At 44.9% G+C, this 19,745-nt stretch overlaps 1 protein-coding gene across 2 annotated transcripts in view; it reads left to right on the top strand.

Moving 5' to 3' along the window:
• Nucleotides 1-19,745, top strand: part of AMOTL1 (angiomotin like 1) — a 311,572-nt gene that overhangs the window by 83,508 nt on the left and 208,319 nt on the right. Inside the window, exon 1 of one of the 2 annotated variants that reach the window (XM_086935302.1) lies at nt 1,812-2,159. The exons of the other annotated variant lie outside the window; for it this stretch is intronic. The gene's annotated coding sequence lies outside the window, so the exon portion shown is untranslated. Of the gene's footprint in view, nt 1-1,811; nt 2,160-19,745 lie in introns of those variants that run through there. 2 annotated transcript variants of the gene reach the window in all.

Raw genomic sequence — 19,745 nt, 5'->3', positions numbered from 1 at the left:
AAAATTGCCCCAGTTACTCTGATGTCACGTGGATGCTTGTAAATTATCCAGAATCGCAGTCTGACACTCTTGGTTAGACAGACTTTCTTTTGTAGCCGTGTACTTCTCTACACTTGAGTCTTTTTAAAAAGACCCATCTTGCCTCTAATGGCCCATCCTCACTTGTGGCTCTTTGTTTTGTTTGTACATTGTATTGTATACTTGTATTGCATACTGGTCCCTTTCTGTCCCCCTTCGATCCTATAAACCCTATTGCACCTTTTCAAGCAAGTGACCTCTGTTTTCTGCTACGATTGCTGTTTATTTCTTTATACTGCTGTTGATGTATTTTCTGTTATTGATTGTTAATAAAATAATTAAATGAGCGTTCCTGATTCCTGCATCCTTTAATGTCACCTTACTTGCTCAGAAGCACTAGCTTTTGCCTCCTGCTTGCCTGTCTATACTCTCTACTGGTTCACCCCTGCATCGACAACTTTGGCTATTTTCAGTGACAAATGTTTGCAAAGGCACTCCAGAACTCTAGCATCTCTAGATCTGTAAGGAACTAAGGCGTAGAGCTAGAATTAGGCGCCTTAATGTAGTAATTTTGTCTCTAAACTTTAGATGCAACTATTGTTCTCCAGCAGTATGTACACACTATTAAGGGTTTGGGGACTGATATTAAAATCCCAACACCTCTTTTTGTAGTTACATTTTTGCATTAGTGGAACGGCTGTCTTTCTTATGAGACCAACATTTAAGTTTAAAATTGTGAGGTATTGTAAATGACAATGCCATTTATATATCTGTTTTCAAAACCAACACATAAATAAAAAGTTTGCCATTTACAATGCCAAAAGCTCTAACTTTTCCGAAGGCGAGACCGTTGCATTGTAAATGCTTGTTTAAATATATTCCTGAAATAGTTTGCCCCCTAGTGCTGCTAAAGGAGCACCATGCTAAAACTTTAAAAAATAGTAATTCCAGTGGTAGATTGTCAGAAAAAAATGCACATTTTAAATGTGGATGAACAGTAAATGGTCATGTTTGGGTTGACAGGGTTTCCATTTAAATGATATACTTTGACCTGATAGCACCATTGATTTTCACGACTCTTGTGTTGCTTTTTAATCTGCTGCATAGCACATCTGACCTTAGCGCCTATGAGATCAGTGAGAAGTATTTTTATTAAACTGGTACTCTAGCTCTACTCCACGTGAGGTAACTATGACCAGGTCATTGTGAACACTTTTTTCAGTCCTGGGCTTGTGCGTGGGAGCAAAATGCATTCTGGGTGCTGAAGTTTTGCTTTGCTTCCATGGCACCAGTTAGACCAACACAGCTGAAATAGATATTTTGTTGGTGAAAAGTTCAGGCCTGGTGACATTTTCGCATAGACAGCAAGTGAGGTGGACACCCTGATTCCTCGTGTGTTTCTTTCTTACGCGTAAATGATATCTCAAGCCTAAATAAATGTACGATAAGCTCTGATAACCTTGGTACGTCTATTCATACCTATAAATCAGTGCATTCACTGAATAGCTCTGTGGTGAAAGCGTGCCTGTCTGTGACACTCTGTTCATCACCACCCCCTTTTCTGAATCGTTGTCTGTGACACGGCCGGCAGGGATGCCTGTCATTAATAACCTCTCTTTGTTTGAGCCTGGTGCAGGCTGTGACATTAACGCACATCACTGTGACGTCCCGGTGCCATGCACCCTCGTGCCGTGCAGCCTCAGCCTGTGTGCAGCCTGTGACAGGCGAGCATGCAGCAGGCGGCTCTAGGACCGCGGGCTCGCCGCGGCCGCAGGAGCGGTGCCATTCCTATCATTCCCTCCGTCGGTATTTGCATGCTCCAGCCCGGCTCCGTGCGCTGCATTCCGGGACCCGGGCACGCGGGCTGCAGCGCCGGACATGCCGTGCTCCACGTGCGCCCCCCGCGCGGGGCTCTGCGGCCGGAAGCGCTGAAGCCCTGGCACCCTGCAGCCCCCAGCTTTGGGACCCGGGAGGCGCCGCCGCCGCCGCTCTGCCATTCCTCCTGTGCCTGCTCCGCGCTGAATGGGGCTGATTGTTGTGCGCGCCCGGAGCACCGCTCGCTGCCCCCAGAGCACCGTGCACGGCTCGCCCCCGCGGGGATCATGCGGCCCTCCGGGCCCCCGAGGAGGCGCTGCACGGAGGTGAGCATCGGGGAGGAGGGGCTGAGGCATGGGGGCAGAGGCACACGCATGCCACTGTGGGGGGACGTCTGGGGAGGAGAGGCTCGTCTGTGTACCAGAATGTTTCAACAGATTATATGTTACTTTTCCCTCCCCCAAAAGACCACTCTGCAGCGCAGGTCACAGCAGTGGCTCATGCACGGCCCCACTCTGGCTGCACATCTGCTGACCGCTGTAGCGCCGGGCTCACTGCAGCCTTTTGTTTGCCGCGAGTGTGTGCGCTAACTTTTGGCAGCTGGGGGCACCTCTGGCAGCCTGGCCTGCGCGCCCTGTGGCCGGATATCTGTGGGGGGGTAGGTTTTGGTGGGGGAAGGAGGCGCCTGGGCTGCAGACCCCCTTCACCCCTCTCGATAGGTGTATGGGCTACACTGCACGGGCAGGCAGCACGCAAGGGGGGGGGGGACACCAAAAATAAAGCAGGGAGGGATGCAGTCCACAGGCCCGGGGAATCCTCCAACTCACTCACAGGCAGCATGGGAGGGGGTGTGCGTTTGGAGGCGATACATTTACATATTATGCTTTGCAGCCTTGAAGATGGCTCGTTAAACTGTCGGCAATGCAGTTGCATGTTTTGTGAATTGGATAGTTTGGAATAAGGTACACGTTCATTGTTTTTATTGTGTAGCTCAAACTAACTCGCCTCTGCGAGTTTTTACTTTTGTTGGAGATGATCTATTGCAGCATGTGGAGGAATACGTCCAAGATCACGAAGTTTAGTATAATGAGCCGGGATTCCTGGTTCTGAACCTGGCCTCTTGACTTGTGTCAAGCCGATAGGCATTGTGAAGTGAGTCCATCTGTGACACACGCGCAACGGTGTCTCCGACCTATAACTTTCGTTCTTAAATTGCTGTTTTTTTTTTTAATTCAAGGCCTTTTGTATAGCTCTGAAAAGTCGCTTTGCGGTCACTTCTGAGAGCTAAATTCTGACATTCTCCAAAAAAACAAAATCGTGTAGGAGGGCACGCCAGCATGTGTGCTGCTTCTGTCTTCTACAGTTTACACAGTACCTTGTAATCCGAGCCAATGGCCTTGGAGCGGGCACACGCCCACCCACGCAGGACTTTAAGAGCTGGCGGAGAGTGTCTTCTAGGCCTGCATATGAGGCCACTGGGAGCGCAGTGAAAGCATAATGTGCCCAAGGCCGTGTACAGGCGGTGGAGCAGGAATGCTAAACACTGCTTTCAGCTCTGTGGCAATGGATACGAACAAGAGATACCAGCCCCCTGTTCTCCGAGGTAGCGCTCTCTCACCCTCGCAATAATACCCGATACCCAGGCGCTACCTTTAGTGCAAGCTCATTCTTGTTCCAACCCATGGCGTACTTGAAGCTGTAAAATGTAGCATCCTTGTTGTGTTTTATGTAGTGACGTGACATTTTCTCTGAGGCACAAACAATCCACATGGGCATGGCATCTCTGCGCTTATAGACACCTCGACTCAAGGGTACAGCACAGATCATCAGATCAGATCATATATTATCCATTATAAGTGCCCCTTTCCATGATATCCATAGAAGGTACATTTAAATACAGTGAATGTAAATTAACCAATTTACACGGTCAGTGGCTATCCTGAAGATATGTGTGGATCAGGCCCTCTTTAACCTACATTGGACACCCTAGCAAGCTACTACAGTGGTTGCATTGTGGCTCGGCTGGTGGAAATAAATAGCTCTGGCAGGGCAAGGAGCGGTAAGAACTGCTTCTTTGTACAGATTTGTGAAATTAAACGTAATATTGTTCACCCTACGTGGGTGCCAGTGGGCGAGTCCGCCAACTCACTATAGGCCAGAAATATTGAATTAGCTGTTGGTCAGGGTTATCAATATGGCACCAGTGACGACACCCTAACGTGTTGATAAGTCTGTTTGAGTGAGATGTAAATAATGTAAGCACTAGCCCGTGCAACAGAGAACACAGTGGTTCATGGCTGTGAGCGCGAGTGTGTAAATACACTTGTGTAGTGCGCTGCACGGCTGAGTCCATGGCAGCCATCATGTGGCTTTGCGCCGCTGTTTTTCTGTGAGATCACGTTTGTTTGTGTTCCTGTTGTTAGCATTGCAGAGATTATGTTCCTGGAATGAGTAAAACCCGCAGCTGGCCAATGGAAGCTGTAGGATTAGGATTAGAGGTGTGAGCGCGCGGCCAGACAGATGGCGCAGCGGTCAGCGCAGATTGGTGCACGCGGCCAGCTTCCTGTATGGCTGGCGAGACTGTGGCTGCCATGTTTGGCGCTCTTCCGTTGTGTGCCACGGGTAACCACTGATCAGAGGTGGGGCTGTGGCCTGGATGTCACATGCTTGACCGGTCTTTACTTTACACTTACTGTGCATCTTTGGCAAGGGTCAACATTGGCAATGGGCAAGGGTTGACATTGGCTTTTTAGGCCTTGCTTGCACACAACTTTTAGCTGTTTGTTGTTAAATGACGTATTGTGGACCATACCAAATCCTGCAGTGGTTTTGGGCCAGCGCATCGCTTACCATTGGTTGGCTAGCTTGTCACTCTTGCTTGCTTGTTATTGAATGTCGTTCCTTTTTCTTGTGCCTCATCTGGAGCATTTGTAGAGGAAATGGCCAGCAAGGGATTTTAATTTGAGAGTTTGTACAGCACCTTTAGGACTTGTTGTTTAATCACAGTACCTAAGTATGAGTTAAATCAATGGCTGTTAAATTCAATTCAAAATAGACATAAGATGTTACCACACTAACATCATGATAGAGCAATATTGCTCAATAAAACAAAACAAGAAACCAGGGTATATTGTCTGAAAATTATTATTAAGTTTCAAGGCAAAGTATATGTACAAAAACAATGAATGAACATAAAAGGCAGGGTGCATACATAGATATACAATGAGGATATTCAAGGTCTTGTTTCCTTTTCCTTGGACATATCCAAATTAAAGTCCAGACTGCTGTATTTCAGTGGTTGATTGGTTTTAACCCGGAGTCAGAAGAAAATCAAAAGATGACTGGGGGGCAAACTAGGCAGAATTGGACTAAGCAGGTCGACGTTTCGGTCTTATTATGGTTATTTTTAAGACCATCATCAGGACTACAAAGTAGTATATGCAATTGATGACCCTTTTTAGCAATATAGGAGTCTTATTTGCACCGGTGTTTGGAATTAATTACACTGAAGTGGTGCACAAAGATGAATCCAATGTGCCACGATTGCGCTTGCAACACTTTAGGTGCAGTGATGAATAGGAAAGGATAGACCGTCCACTTTCAATTGTTGATCAGTTATCTCTATGTATAAATGTGGGTTAGTCAGCATCAAGACATCAGAACGCGTAGGATCCGGGCGATGTTCTGGAGCATAACATTTTACCATCCTTTTGACCTAATGTCTTGCATCCTTGCCCTGCTCACATTCATTGAGCTACATTTGTTCATATGCTTTCATTACTCTTTGAGTGCATGTGTTTTTGTTGCTTTCTCTGGTTTCATATGCTTTCATTACTCTTTGAGTGCTTGTGTTTTTGTTGCTTTCTCTGGTTTCATATGCTTTCATTACTCTTTGAGTGCATGTGTTTTTGTTGCTTTCTCTGGTTTCATATGCTTCCATTACTCTTTGAGTGCATGTGTTTTTGTTGCTTTCTCTGGTTTCATATGCTTTCATTACTCTGAGTGCATGTGTTTTTGTTGCTTTCTCTGGTTTCATATGCTTCCATTACTCTTTGAGTGCATGTGTTTTTGTTGCTTTCTCTTGTTTCATATGCTTTCATTACTCTGAGTGCATGTGTTTTTGTTGCTTTCTCTGGTTTCACATGCTTTCATTACTCTTTGAGTGTATGTGTTTTTGTTGCTTTCTCTGGTTTCATATGCTTTCATTACTCTTTGAGTGCATGTGTTTTTGTTGCTTTCTCTTGTTTCATATGCTTTCATTACTCTTTGAGTGCATGTGTTTTTGTTGCTTTCTCTGGTTTCATATGCTTTCATTACTCTTTGAGTGCATGTGTTTTTGTTGCTTTCTCTGGTTTTATATGCTTTCATTACTCTTTGAGTGCATGTGTTTTTGTTGCTTTCTCTGGTTTCATATGCTTTCATTACTCTTTGAGTGCATGTGTTTTTGTTGCTTTCTCTTGTTTCATATGCTTTCATTACTCTTTGAGTGCATGTGTTTTTGTTGCTTTCTCTGGTTTCATATGCTTTCATTACTCTTTGAGTGCATGTGTTTTTGTTGCTTTCTCTGGTTTCATATGCTTTCATTACTCTTTGAGTGCATGTGTTTTTGTTGCTTTCTCTGGTTTCATATGCTTTCATTACTCTTTGAGTGCATGTGTTTTTGTTGCTTTCTCTAGTTTCATATGCTTTCATTACTCTTTGAGTGCATGTGTTTTTGTTGCTTTCTCTGGTTTCATATGCTTTCATTACTCTTTGAGTGCATGTGTTTTTGTTGCTTTCTCTTGTTTCATATGCTTTCATTACTCTTTGAGTGCATATGTTTTTGTTGCTTGCTCTTGCCTGTGCTGTTTAACCCTGCAAGTAATGGACTCTTCATCTTTCCTTCCCTGTTGGTGGTCTCCTGCCATGTTATGATCTTTTCTTCTATCTGCGATTTGCAGTCCATCCTTTATTTTCCAGTCAGACCTGTGATGTCCTTCCTGGCCTGTGATTACCTTCATGGCCTGTGTTTGCCCGGTCATCCTGTTTTGGCCGGTCCAGCATATATATTCCAGTCTAGCCAATGATCTGCTTCCTGACTTTTTATATCCAGTCCTCTTTGTGATCCCCAGTCTAGTCTGGTCTAGGATCTGTGTGCCTGGCCTTTGATCACCTGTCCAGACTGACTTGTACTCTTCTCAGTCTTGTGATCGTCTGAATCTAGATGTGGTTTTCAGCACAACCTGAGTGATTTAATGTGATCTTTGATGGTATGCCTGTTCTGTGGTGCCTTCCTGTCCTGCGTGCTATGTGATTGCCTGTCTGGTCTGTACTTGCCCAGTGTCCTCCGTGATGCGTTTCGCTCCACAAGGGAGCTTGATATACACACACACGTCATTGTGGAAGGGAAATCATAACTCATCAAGCAATTTGTTGTTCCGGCTCCCCCTATGACGTTTCCCCTCAAAGAGTCTTTAAAAATGATTTGGAGATAGAAGTCACAAACACATGTTGTCAACAGGTTCTTGTTGTCAATTTCAGTCTTGTTGGGCAAAATGGTAGGGCTCTTAAAAAACAAATCCACATTGGATGCCAGTAACCGAGGCCCCATTGCTAATCAGCACTACCCTGCCCAGCTTTTGTAGAATGCTGGTGCCATGTCCGCTTTAGACATATTTTGGAGACGGCAAGCCTTTCCATTCTCTACAAGTAGGTACTCAAGTGTCTGGGGTCTATATTAGTGGCTGTCATGAATGGTGAAATATGTAGGTTATTTGTGGTTTCCATACTTAGATGCTGGTTGATCTTTTTGGCGGTATTTGACTCCATCGATCATGCCATTCAATTTTTGCGACTCTCCGACAGAAGCTTTCATTTTGTTGTCCCCCACTATTTCATATCCTCGCCATTTTACCAGACCCCACAGATTACTTTCTTTCTTCTTTTCTCAAGTTCTCTGTTATTGTCTCACTAGTCTCATTTTGCCTCTGATGATGGCACTCCAATATTTCAATGAGTGGATGATTTCCACCCCACAGCATCACCTTATGAGTCAATAATGTGATGTAATTGATGAACTGCAGAGGTGAAAATTTGACTGTCTGGCAATTAAGGTATTGAAATCCTGGCATTTGTTACGCCCTAACCTGTTATCTCAATAACAGGTCTTGTAGTTCAAGTGGATAAAATCGAAACTTCAGGCTCAAATTACGACTCTCTCTAAATGGTGCCTCTTCCACCTTTAATTCAGAGTGATTTTCTTCTGCGGTTATTTGCCTCCCAGTTGAGCATTATTACTTACTCTCTCATTGCATCTCCTCTGGCTTTTCGGTATTGTTCCTATTTCATCCTAAATCTCTACTCAATTGTATTAAACGCATACAGCGCACATCAACACAACTGTTCAGGAACCTGGCACGGATGACACATTACATTCAGTCTGGTTCTGCTCCATTGCTTACCTAGAGACAAATATTTTAACTTAAACTGTGATGCCCAAAGCTTTTTACATGGTTATTTCGATGCATGGTCCTTTCTGGTCCATTTACGCATTAAGGAAACAGTCCTCTAAACCCTTTGTGCTTTCTCCAAGCAGCTGTAAGTGATGCAGTGCGCTTTGTAAATGGCTTGGACACTCAAGAACGTCTCTGAAATGTGAGGCATGGAATAGCTGGCATCCCTCAACCTTTGACCCCAATGACATCACAGGTTTGCCCCCTTATCCGTTAACCTAGCCCGTGGACTGCCTCCAGATGTGGGGCTATGGGAAGGGCAAGGAATGGAATCTACAGGAAGTAAATTGGGATCCTGTGGCCCTCTCTGCCTTCTGTTCCTGCTACTGTGGCCATGAACCCTGAGAGCAGGCAGTCAAGGGCAGGGCCAGGGACCCAGAAGGCCAAGAAGGAGAGTAGCTGTACTACCTCTGATTTATTGATGTTGTTGCAAACACCTCCATTTTTCCAGCAGGAGTAGGGAAACTTCATTTTTTCACATGGTAGATGTTTCCTTTGTGCTTTGAAAGGCCACGACAAAAGTATTGCATGCATCGAGCGCTCGTCTTCAGCAGGAGAGTTAAGATTTTACTCTAATTCAGTGCAATGGTCTAGCTCCCACCCCATTCGTCCCAACAGCAAGAAGCCTTAATTGGTGTCGAAGTGCTCAGGAAAACCTACCAACATAGGTTGAGGTACACTGGCTTATAGGCAGAAGTCGCCCGTGTACACGAGTGTCATACATGTATCCATGTACACTAGAACATGATTAGAACGTGCATACTTTGCACGAATTGCAAAGAAATATGTGGGAATAGCGCAAACGAAGTACACTACACCTCTGCATGCACAAACACAGTTCAGTGTAAAGACAAGGGCCCCCTGCAACTGAGAATGAGTTCCACTGGGCAGATAACATATGTAAATGTACAGAACATAGGGCCACTCACATCTATTAGTTTACAGCATGTTATATTTGGCACACATATATAAACGGGGCAAACGCAGGTATGAGACCACATACATTTTTTTTTATTCAAATATATTAATCCGTACATGTAAAGAAAGCTACATATTGAGCCACACACATACTTCAGTCATATCCACAGGCACACTCGATTTAAAAACCATGCTAACAGCAATGTACAGAGACAAAAAGAAAACCGAAACACATCAATCAAAAGAAATCATTAACATTGCACGTGTGTCATATGGTGCAATAATATTAGTTAGCTTGGCAATTATTATTTTTAATCATTTGATTAAATATAGAGGAATTCCATGTGGTTTTACGACCTGTAAATCCATTCCCACGCCGTAATTCCCTGTTCCATGAACTTTCACTCAGAATCTAACAATTATGATTCACGGTGTAGTAGCTGTAAAATGTCTTTCTAGAAAAGCATTACAAAAGAGACTGGTGACATTTATTTGTGATCCCCACTTCCTCTGTTTTGGAGATTTGGCTAAAGTCTGCTGGCCCTGTGCGCATATCTTCCACTGAGAGCGATTTGACTTCTCTTCTCCTCTCTTCTTTTCCTCTTCTCTTCTTCTCTTCTCTTCTTTTCCTCTTCTCTTCTTCTCTTTTCTTCTTCTCTTCTTTCCTTTTCTTTTCCAAGATTCTGCGACATGTTGCAGGATATATAGTTTTCGCAAATGTCATCAGTGATTTGGGTTTCCTGTTTTCAGTTTATAAGTTCCGATAGATATTTTGTTGTGTTTCCTCAACTTCTGAAAATCGGTGGTTAATAGTGTGTAGACATTTCGGCACTACACACATTTGTCAATTTAACACCCTTTCTGGGTAAATATTACATCTCATTATCTGTTTAACACTTCAGGAACCACCAACGAAAAGGTGCCCAGCTAACCTTTGCAAATGGACTGCCAGTAACCTCCTCTTCAATTGAGTTAGATTTGTGGGGTATTTTTTTGGCTCAATTCCGCATATTATGCATTATGTGGTGGATTATGTGGCAAGTGTGGCTGATCCATAATTAAACTGATAACATGTGGCTGCAGGATTGCATCATTTAATTGTCCCCGATTCTAGTATTGCTTGTTTCCTAGTGGATGTCTGTCACTGCTGCTAGCCCCGGGCGCAGGCAGATGGCCCCTCTAATTGTTTGAAATGGCACTGCCTGTCTTCAGCCGACCTTGACTGTCCCCAGAAAGACAAACCTTGTCCACCGGTAGAAAGAAGCGCGCGGGAGTGTATATAGTCAGTTGTTTTAAAACGTCGGGGTTTGATTCCGATCCATTTTATTTGAGTTTAAATCATGTCTGCTGAATCGGTGGCCATTCTTGGTCAGTCAGTCAGTGCGAAGCTGTTCCACCTAGAGGTCAACACCAGACCTTAGCGCCTCCCAGAGTGCTTCAAGGAGCTGGCTCCTTTCAACAGCAACATATCGAGCACACCATTGCCCTTCTACTAAAACTATATAGTAGCCAGAATATTGGCTACCGAAATGCTGCAAAAATAAATATGTAAGAATGATATGGAGTTAGTATTCTTATCTCCATATCTACGTAAATTGACGATGTATACTTTGAGGATTTATACATCGTCATATTAGATTCATATGCGGAGTTTAGTGTAGTGAACCTACGTGTGTGTGTGCGAATATGCTTAACGTCAAGATATTTAGTAGTCATCATGCTGGTTGCGCTATTTTTCTGCCTTAAAATATATGTCGGGATAGATACGAGACTAGCCTTATTCAGCCTACTCTAAGGTCGCCCCACACGCTGTCTGCGTGCCTATTGGTGACCCGTAGAGGAACCGCCTCAGTTTTGTGTTTTGAGACATTGGTGATTAAGCACCGTGCTAAGTGCTTATAACACGCCGGGCTGTTTCAAAGCGCTGCTGCTGAGAAGTGCTAGTTTATTACAAAAAACAGTGGACCCTAGTAGTTTGGGGGATCAGGGTAAGAATAGACACAAACTGGAATAGTATTTATGTCCCTTGTCCAGCCGGACAGGAATTTATTTGGCGATGCACACAATCAGAAAGTAATGTCAAGGGGGCACAGCCAGTGACCTACAGACCATTGTACATAGCATTCACAAGCATATTCAGTACATACTGAATATGCTTGTGAATGCTATGTACAATGGTCACTCAAACTACAATCAAGTCTGTTCACAGATTATAAGTATACAGACCGATTTGCTCGCTCTTGCCTATACTTGTTGTTTTGTCTTGTTCACTGTAGGTCACGGGCTGTGCCCCCTTGACATTACTTTCTGATTGTGTGCATATCCAAATAAATTCCTATCCGGCTGGACAAAGGACATAAATACTATTCCAGTTTGTGTCTATTCTTACCCTGATCCCCCAAACTACTAGGGTCCACTGTTTTTTGTAATAAGTTAAACGCCCAAGGTCCCTAGTGTACTACCTTCGGGTTCCCTTGTTTCCTATAAGTGCTAGAGCCTACCATTAACTGAATATAGGGACCGCTACAGAAAAGCCACGGTCCTGTTAAAGTAAAGCAGTTCCGAGGAGCAGTGTTTTATGAACATGCACTTACAAAAGGGGGTGGTGATGGACGGAGCATCTGAACTAATCAAACACTCACACCCAGTCAACAGATCTGGGTTTAATCCATCACCGTTCTTTAGCCCACTCTGCCACCCCAGTTCAGACATGGCCATATGCAAATCAGTCATGGGAACAGTCCAGCCCGAACTGCCACGCCATGCCTTCTCTGGACCGGAAACAAGCTTCTGAGGACCGGTTTCTGGCATTTCAGCCGTCTTCAGCCCGGCTTGCTCGAATCCAGTGGGTAGACGCTTTTCGGAACGCTTACTATAAATCTCGCCTACCATCCCTACTGGATGGAATAGACGAGAACTAAAAACGCAAGTATGATTCTACATGAATTAGGCTTTAGTGTGCTGGTGTGGTGGACAGAATAAAAGGTGCACTCCTTTTTAAAATATCAGTCCACACGTGAAAAATAACTGGATTTTACTCGGAGAAAATGCACTGGTCAAACCTATATTAAACAACAGTAGTTCTAGCACAACACAGTTATTCAGTTTGGAAGTCCTGTCCTGCGGCAAACGTAATTATGTGAAGTTTAAAGTACTCTGAGAAGACTGTAACACAAGAGGCTCAGCTGGAATAAGCAGGGCATCCACCTTCATGTAAAAAAAAACAACCATTGGCCATGCCAACAGGTCTGGCTTTAATGTGATAATAAATGTTCAGGCAGGCACAACTGACCACAGATTATTTGGACTGTGTCACTATAAGTCGAGGCCCAGTATCACACGCTTTCGGAATACAAACGGGACAGATGTGGATGCACAGAAAGAAGCTGTTGTGAGATACAAAGAGAGGCCACCTGGCTAGGGAATCTCTGGATCACACCCGCTAGACTTATAATATCACTTTCCAATTCTAACTGAAGTGTTCTCTGAATACTTAATCACCAGCAGTGATGCCATTCTCTGCACACACAGCAATCACCTGAGGACGCACAGCTCCACAACCAATCAACTGAGGCCGCACCTCTCTACATCTAATCAACTTGAGGCCGCACCTCTCTACACCAATCAACTGAGGCCGCACCTCTCTACAACCAATCAACTGAGGCCGCACCTCATCACACTATTTAAACGATAGCCAGCTGGATGGATCAGTAAGTTAAATGTTCGCTGTTAAAATATGCAGTAGTTCACCAGTTCAAATCCATCAAGACTGACTCAACCTTCCATCCTTCCAAGGTCAGTAAACCGAGTAGCAATAAACAAATAGTAACACGTGTTATTTACAGTGCTTAGAAACATCAAAATCCAGCTATAAAAAAACCTTAATAATATTATAAAGAACGCTCTAGAATGTTTAGGGACATACTAGCATTGTGGGCCTGGGTGTTTTACACCAAACCCTGTATCTCCCCAAGTTTGACTGTAACTACAGGCTTCTGGTGGGCGTTTATCCCAGCAGTCGCTCTTGGTCGCAGGCCCTCTTCGGCCATCATGTGCTATAAATAAACCTCTTAAGTCATTTAAATAATAACCCTAGATTACTATGTGTAACGTAGCTGAGGCCGGGCGGATATTTGCTGTAACCCCCACATTATGATGTCAGAGTTTGTAACCACCTATTTCCAGTGTAATTTACCAAACAGGGCTCTTTGTGATGTCATAAGCCATTGTATGCTTGTTGGCCACTGGCCAAAGCCAACCTGCTTTCCTGCCACTTTTACATGGAGCAGAATGGCCATCATGGGCTCCGGTTAGAGCTCCTGAGTCGACAGCCACAATGGGAAGGCATTCTGCGTGTCCAGTCGCCACTATGGAGCTCACATCAGAGAACTGTAAGTGATTCTTTGTGGCCTTTGTGCTGACCGTAGAGTCCGAGAGAGCTGCCATAGAGACCCGAGCCAAGCTAGATGCAGTAACTTTCAACACTGTTAATCCAAGTGAGAATTATGATGAATGAACCTAAGCCCATTTCTTGCATCAAGGGTCTTCTGTAAAATAAGCATTGATTGATTTAAAAAATAGCAACTGAGTATATTAGGTTAAGATTATAAAAATATGCTTTGCCTTAGTGCCTCTCAGTGCTACATTAAGTGTATTTATTGGTTTTACCAGTTTCAAAAAGACACTGCTGGAGTGGGAATCATTTTAAATAAAAAAGTTTACAGTCTCATAACAAACAGGGTGGATCCCCGCTCTCTTTCTCCGTCTGCGTGAGTTTCCTCTCACTTCTCTCTGTGACAGACCTTTGCCGTCGTATTTGAGAAGATCAGGAGCTATACATCACAAAAATCAAGGATCACAATATTATCTCTAAGTTCAGTCAATAATGAGAGCTTTTGTGGTAAGTAGAACGGTACGACAATGGAGTCGTACTTCTTGATTAAAGATGTATTTATTTAGTAAAAGCTCCAGGCACAACAAGGAGTATCACACCCACCAGAAGTTCAATCTGCAACTGACAACTGACCATCAAACCCCTGACAGCGCGCACTCCAAGCACGGGGCAACAGAGAACAATCGCATAATAAACATTTCATAACATTTCAATACAAACCCAATTCAATACACACCCACTACAGCTTTTAATTAGTTTAAGGGTTTTATTTTCATTAAGAAGTTTAGTAAGATCTCTTTTCTTTACTCAATTAGTTCAAAATGCATCAATCAGATTACAAAATTGATTGTAACATTTTGGTTAGAACAAGTCATCAAATAGACAATACGGAGTGATCCATAAAGGAATGAATCCCTATTCTAAAGAATGGGGCGAAATGGGTGTTCGCAGGAACTCATAAAGAGTTAAAGTTCAAAAGCCAACAGTGAGAGAAAGTATGAAGCTCGAATTCGATCAATTAGCTCTTACATTCACTGTATTAAACCTCAATGTGTTTGTACACGAAACGCCTAAATACCAATCTGACACTCTTCACTCATCTCATGTGAATTTCATTGCAAGCCCGGCATTCACCCGACCTGTACTGAAACATGCGCTTTGCGGCGTGGTGAGGTGAGGCCGGAGATAGAGGTGGGGCACTGTGCACAGAGGGACGGCAGCACTTTAGTAGTTGAGGCACTAAAGAAGTCTTACTATTTAAGGATGGCTGCAGTGCAGAAGTACACAGTGGGTTTGCCACTGGAGCACCAAAGGCGTGCCTAAGACATACCCATCTGTGTCCCGACCGCGGCCTGCACCAGCACTATGCTGGAAAAAACACGGAGGTGATCCCTGTTATCTCCTATACCTCAACTGACTTACTCAAGCTGCGCCCCCTGACTAAGCAGCGTAATATCCTTGGGCTCAGACGCAAAGGGCCGTGTTTTCCGCCGCATTTGCAAATCGCCTTTCCACCCTCTTAATTCTAGAGTTCGCAATAAAAAGGAGCAAGGAGTAATCCGTAAGAAAACAAAAGCTGCACATATTAATGTCCGCTCCCTACCTAAGCACGCCGTAGATATATGTAACCTGATTGAGAAGGACCAATTAGACGTTCTCCTCATGGCAGACACCTGGCTAAATGAGAATTTATGCCTGACCTACAATTAGCCCTGCCCCCTGAATACTCCTGCGTACACATAGATGGAGCTGGGAGTAGAGGCAGTGCAGTGGCAATTACTTTTAGGAACTCACTTAAATGCACTACCTTCCAGGTGGAGGACCTGGCCAGCACAGAAGCCTTAGGCTTCATCATTTCGCCTTCCGCCCAGTCATCTTTTACAGGAGCCCCACTATATTGCCCTCCAGGCTATGCCGGAGATTTTATTAACTGGATCACCAAAGCCTTGGGCCATAAAATCATTCACTATGACAATTTTACCATTCTGGGTGACTTACTATCCAACTAGATAACCCTACTGACAACATTGTAGTAAAACCTGCCGAGATATTGGCTAATGTAGATCTTCCTATTGTTCTAACTGAACCTACACACAAAGTGGGCCATAGTATAGATGCCATTTATACTAATACTTCCTTGAACTTTAACAAATCAAAAGAAGTTACTTTGTCTTATCATTCTGTCTTACCATTTTTAGGTCGAGCCTAAGGGCAGAGCGCATGCACTGGCTGCTCTGCGAGGCATGCTGTATTTGAGTATACACTGGAAGCTCCTCCCACTCTCCGCCCATATTTTTCATTGGCTTGTGTCATAGTCCTTTGTAAATGCTGGCATCTGATTTGTAAATAGGCTTGTTAGTCCCTCCTTGTTACCGCCTTGTCTGCATTTGTTACTTCCCATAACGACTGGACCTTTTACTTGGTTTCTAACACAGTCGGCGTTGTAAGTGGGTGAGCACTATTTTGTTTATTGACTAATGGGGACAATAGCGGCTGCTTTTTGTATTTGCAGCGCACCAACACAGGACAATAGCAGCCTCTTTTCATATAGAGCGCTATACTACTCTAACTTTAAAAGCGGCTGCCCACACAGCACTCGTGGCACAATGGCAAGGCTTTTTTTTTTTAATTATTACTTTTAGAAGAACGTGGTGTCCACTTAAGGGACACCGCAAGTTCTTTCACCGTGCATGCTGAGCGCAGCATCCGCTCTAGGGAGACTGCGGTCAGTTTAATTTTTTTTAAACAATGTTGAGCGCAGCACGCGCTTCAGGGACACCGCACTCATTTTCTTTTTTCTTTAAACTTTAAGGGTGAGCGTGGTGCCCACTTCAGGAACACAGCGCTCCTGTTTTTGTTTTTTTACTTTATTCATGAGCGTGGCGCCTGCTTCACACCATGCTCTACAATACAATAGGTCTCGGTATTCCAAATTTTGACCTATTGGTATTGTAAATGACAATGTCTTTTAATATTATGAAATGCATTGCCATTTACAATGCCAATAGCTAAAAATCTCGCTATTGCAAGACCTACTGCATTGTAAATGCTTGTCCTGGTCGCCTACCAAACATTTATGAAGAATAGGACCTCCTACCACTAATCACACTTGTAACAAAGTTAACAATCCCCTACTGCAGGAGACTCTTGCAGTCAACAGACCAGAATTAACAGGAGATGCTGCATCTGATGAAAGCAAGGACAACTGGCTCTTAGAGGCGGCCTCCAAAGTCACCCCTTTAGCCACTAAAAGGACCCTCAGAGCCAACCCTTCAGCCCTATCATTCATTAGGTAACTAATGGAGGAGAGGGAATTATGTAAATCACTAGAGAGTGCATGGCGTAAATAATATAATGCTTCCAGAATAAGTCAATATAAAAAGGCTCTTAGTACATACCGCATAAATTTAAAGCTGGCTCGCTCCACATTTTACATTAACAAGAATAATAAAGCTAATAACCATGCTAAAGAATTTATTTTTAATTCGCAGACCTCACATGCACCGCACCCCCTATTGAAGCCACTACCTCCCTACGCTCCCAACACAGTACTTTTTTTTAAAGTAACATTTCAGAAAAAGCAGAACAAACTCATGGAAACACAAGCTAGTGAACCCGTTAATAGCACTTGTCACTCTATGCCACAGGCTCAGGTTACATTTAACCAGTTCTGCCCCCCTCAATACCTAATGATGTGGAAAGCCTGATCTCTAAAAGCAAATCAGGTTCACCTCTGGACCTCCTTCCCCTCATGCCATGAGGCTCCTAGGGGATTGCCTAGGACCTACACTTCATGAGCTTTTCACCTCGTACAATCGGTGTTAGTGCCCTCTCATGGAAAAAAGCAAATGTGATCCCCCTGCTAAAAAAACCTAATGCAGATCCTAATATCCTAGCAAATGTTCGACTTATCTCTTGGATCCTGGGGCCTCCAAAATCATAAGATAAAGTTGGTAATATCCAACTAACACAATTCCTGGACAGCAATACTCTTTTACCCCCTCTCAATCAGGTTTTAAGGTCCTTCACAGCAAGGAGTCCACTTTGCGGAAAATCACTGACTCCATCGAATTCACTCTGGATGCTGGTCAAAATGCTGCGATGATTCTATTAGACCTCTCAGCTGCATTTGACGCAATCTCGCAGGAGTCTAGCTCCATCGTCTCACCCAGATCGATGTAGGGGGGAAGACGTGGGCCTGGCTGAGGTCCTTTCTAGAAGACAGGCAGCAGGCTGTCTGACTTAGGCCATACTACTCTGATGCCAAAACATTAAGGGGTCTATTAGGATGGCGGGCGGATCGCCACTGCCGTACCGGCGGTGGCGATCCGCTCACCAAATCACCCCACCGGACGGCCCTTTACCCCCACCACATTAGCATGGCAGGCGGTACCGCGGCGAACTGAAAGACCGTACGCCGCTTTTCTGCTGGTAGGCAACCGTCCCGATTGGCTAACGGGTGGAAAAGGCCCATAACATGGTGGTGATGCCTTGCAGGTACCAACATCCATATTATGATGTGGCACTTTCAATGCCTTTTCATTGGCGGAGACTCTGCCATGGAAAGGCATGCAGAGTTTTCTTTGGGGGCCGGTTGCGGGCCCCCAGGGGGTGGGGGGGCAGCACTTGGGGGGTACCCATGGTATCCCCCCAACATTGGCATGCACAATTTATTTATTTATTTATTTAATGGTTTTGTAAAGCGCGTAGTAACTCCGAAGAGCATCCCAGCGCTGATCTGCTTCTCCAGGGGTTTTAGCCAACTAATGGGATTATATTTGTGGGAAAAGGAAGGTCTTTAAGGTCTTTCTGAACTGGAGATAGTTCGGTTCTGTCCTGAGTTTTCGGGGTAGCTGGTTCCATCTTTTCGCCGTGTGAACCGAGAAGCGACGGCCACCGGTCTTAGCTTTTCTCACTCTAGGGACTGCAATGAGATTTTCAGCATGGACCGGAGATCCCTCTCTGCTTTGTATGGGATTAAAAGTTCTCTCAGAAGAGGGGGACCGTTGTTGTTGAGTGTTTTGTGGGCCAGACAGAGGGCTTTGAACAGGACCCTTTCTCTGACTGGGAGCCAGTGGAGAGAGTTGAGGGCTGGCCTGGCGGAGGATCTTCCAGGTGTGCCCGTGAGTAGGCGGGCTGCGGCATTTTGGACTTTCTGCAGTGAGTTCAAGGTGGCTTCAGGAGCTCCCAAGTATATAGCGTTACAGTAGTCTAATCTTGCCAGGATTAGACCCTGGATGAGGAGCCTCCTTGCGGTCTCTGGAAGCAGGGGAAAGATCTTCCTGCAGGCTCTGAGTAGTCCAAAGCATGTTCCTGCGGTTCTCTTTGCCTGGGTTCTAAAACTCATGTCCTTCTCAATCCACACACCAAAGCTCTTGACCTCTTCCTTGGGTGCGGGAGGGTCCCCTAGGCACCTGGGCCAAAGGTGGCCCATCAGGAGGATCTCAGTCTTGGACCCGTTCAATTTTAATGAGGAGAGATTCATCCATCGGGTGGGATGGTCTACAGTGTCGAAGGCCGCACTGAGGTCTAGGAGGATCACTGCCACTGATCCTCCCGTATCCAGAATGCTTCTGGCCTTCTCCACTGCTGTCAGGAGGGCGATGTCGGTGCCCTGACCTGGACGAAACCCTGTCTGGGAGGCCGCTAAGAGGTTGTTGCTTTCTAGGTAAAGCGATAGTTGTTTATTTACCAGCTTCTCAGCGATCTTGCTGTTTCCAGGGAGAAGGGATATGGGCCTGTAGTTGGCGAAGTCCTGCGGGTCTAAAGAGGGTTTTTTCAGCAGACCTTTGACTGCTGCCGCTTTCCAGCTGGGGGGGGGACAATGCCCTCTGAGAAAGAGGAATTGATCAGGGCCGTGAGGGGGGGGATGATGGTATTTGACACTTTTTTTAGGAAACGGAGGGGGGCAGGATCAAGGGGAGAACCACTTTTAATTGCGGCCAGCGTAGCTCCTACTTCTTCCGTTGTTACGGGCCCGAAGGTGTCCAGGGAGGGTTGGAGGGCTGGTGGCAGTGGAGGATTGGCGATAGTGATGGTAGGATCCGGCTGTGTGGGGTCCTGTTGGGGGGGGGGTATGGTTAGGAGAATGTTTTGAATCTTCTCATCGA

The sequence above is a fragment of the Lissotriton vulgaris genome, chromosome 8, assembly GCF_964263255.1.
Source record: "Lissotriton vulgaris chromosome 8, aLisVul1.2, whole genome shotgun sequence".
NCBI lineage: Eukaryota > Metazoa > Chordata > Amphibia > Caudata > Salamandridae > Lissotriton > Lissotriton vulgaris.
Note: the sequence above shows the minus strand (reverse complement) of the source record. Positions and strands in the feature narration are given on the sequence as shown.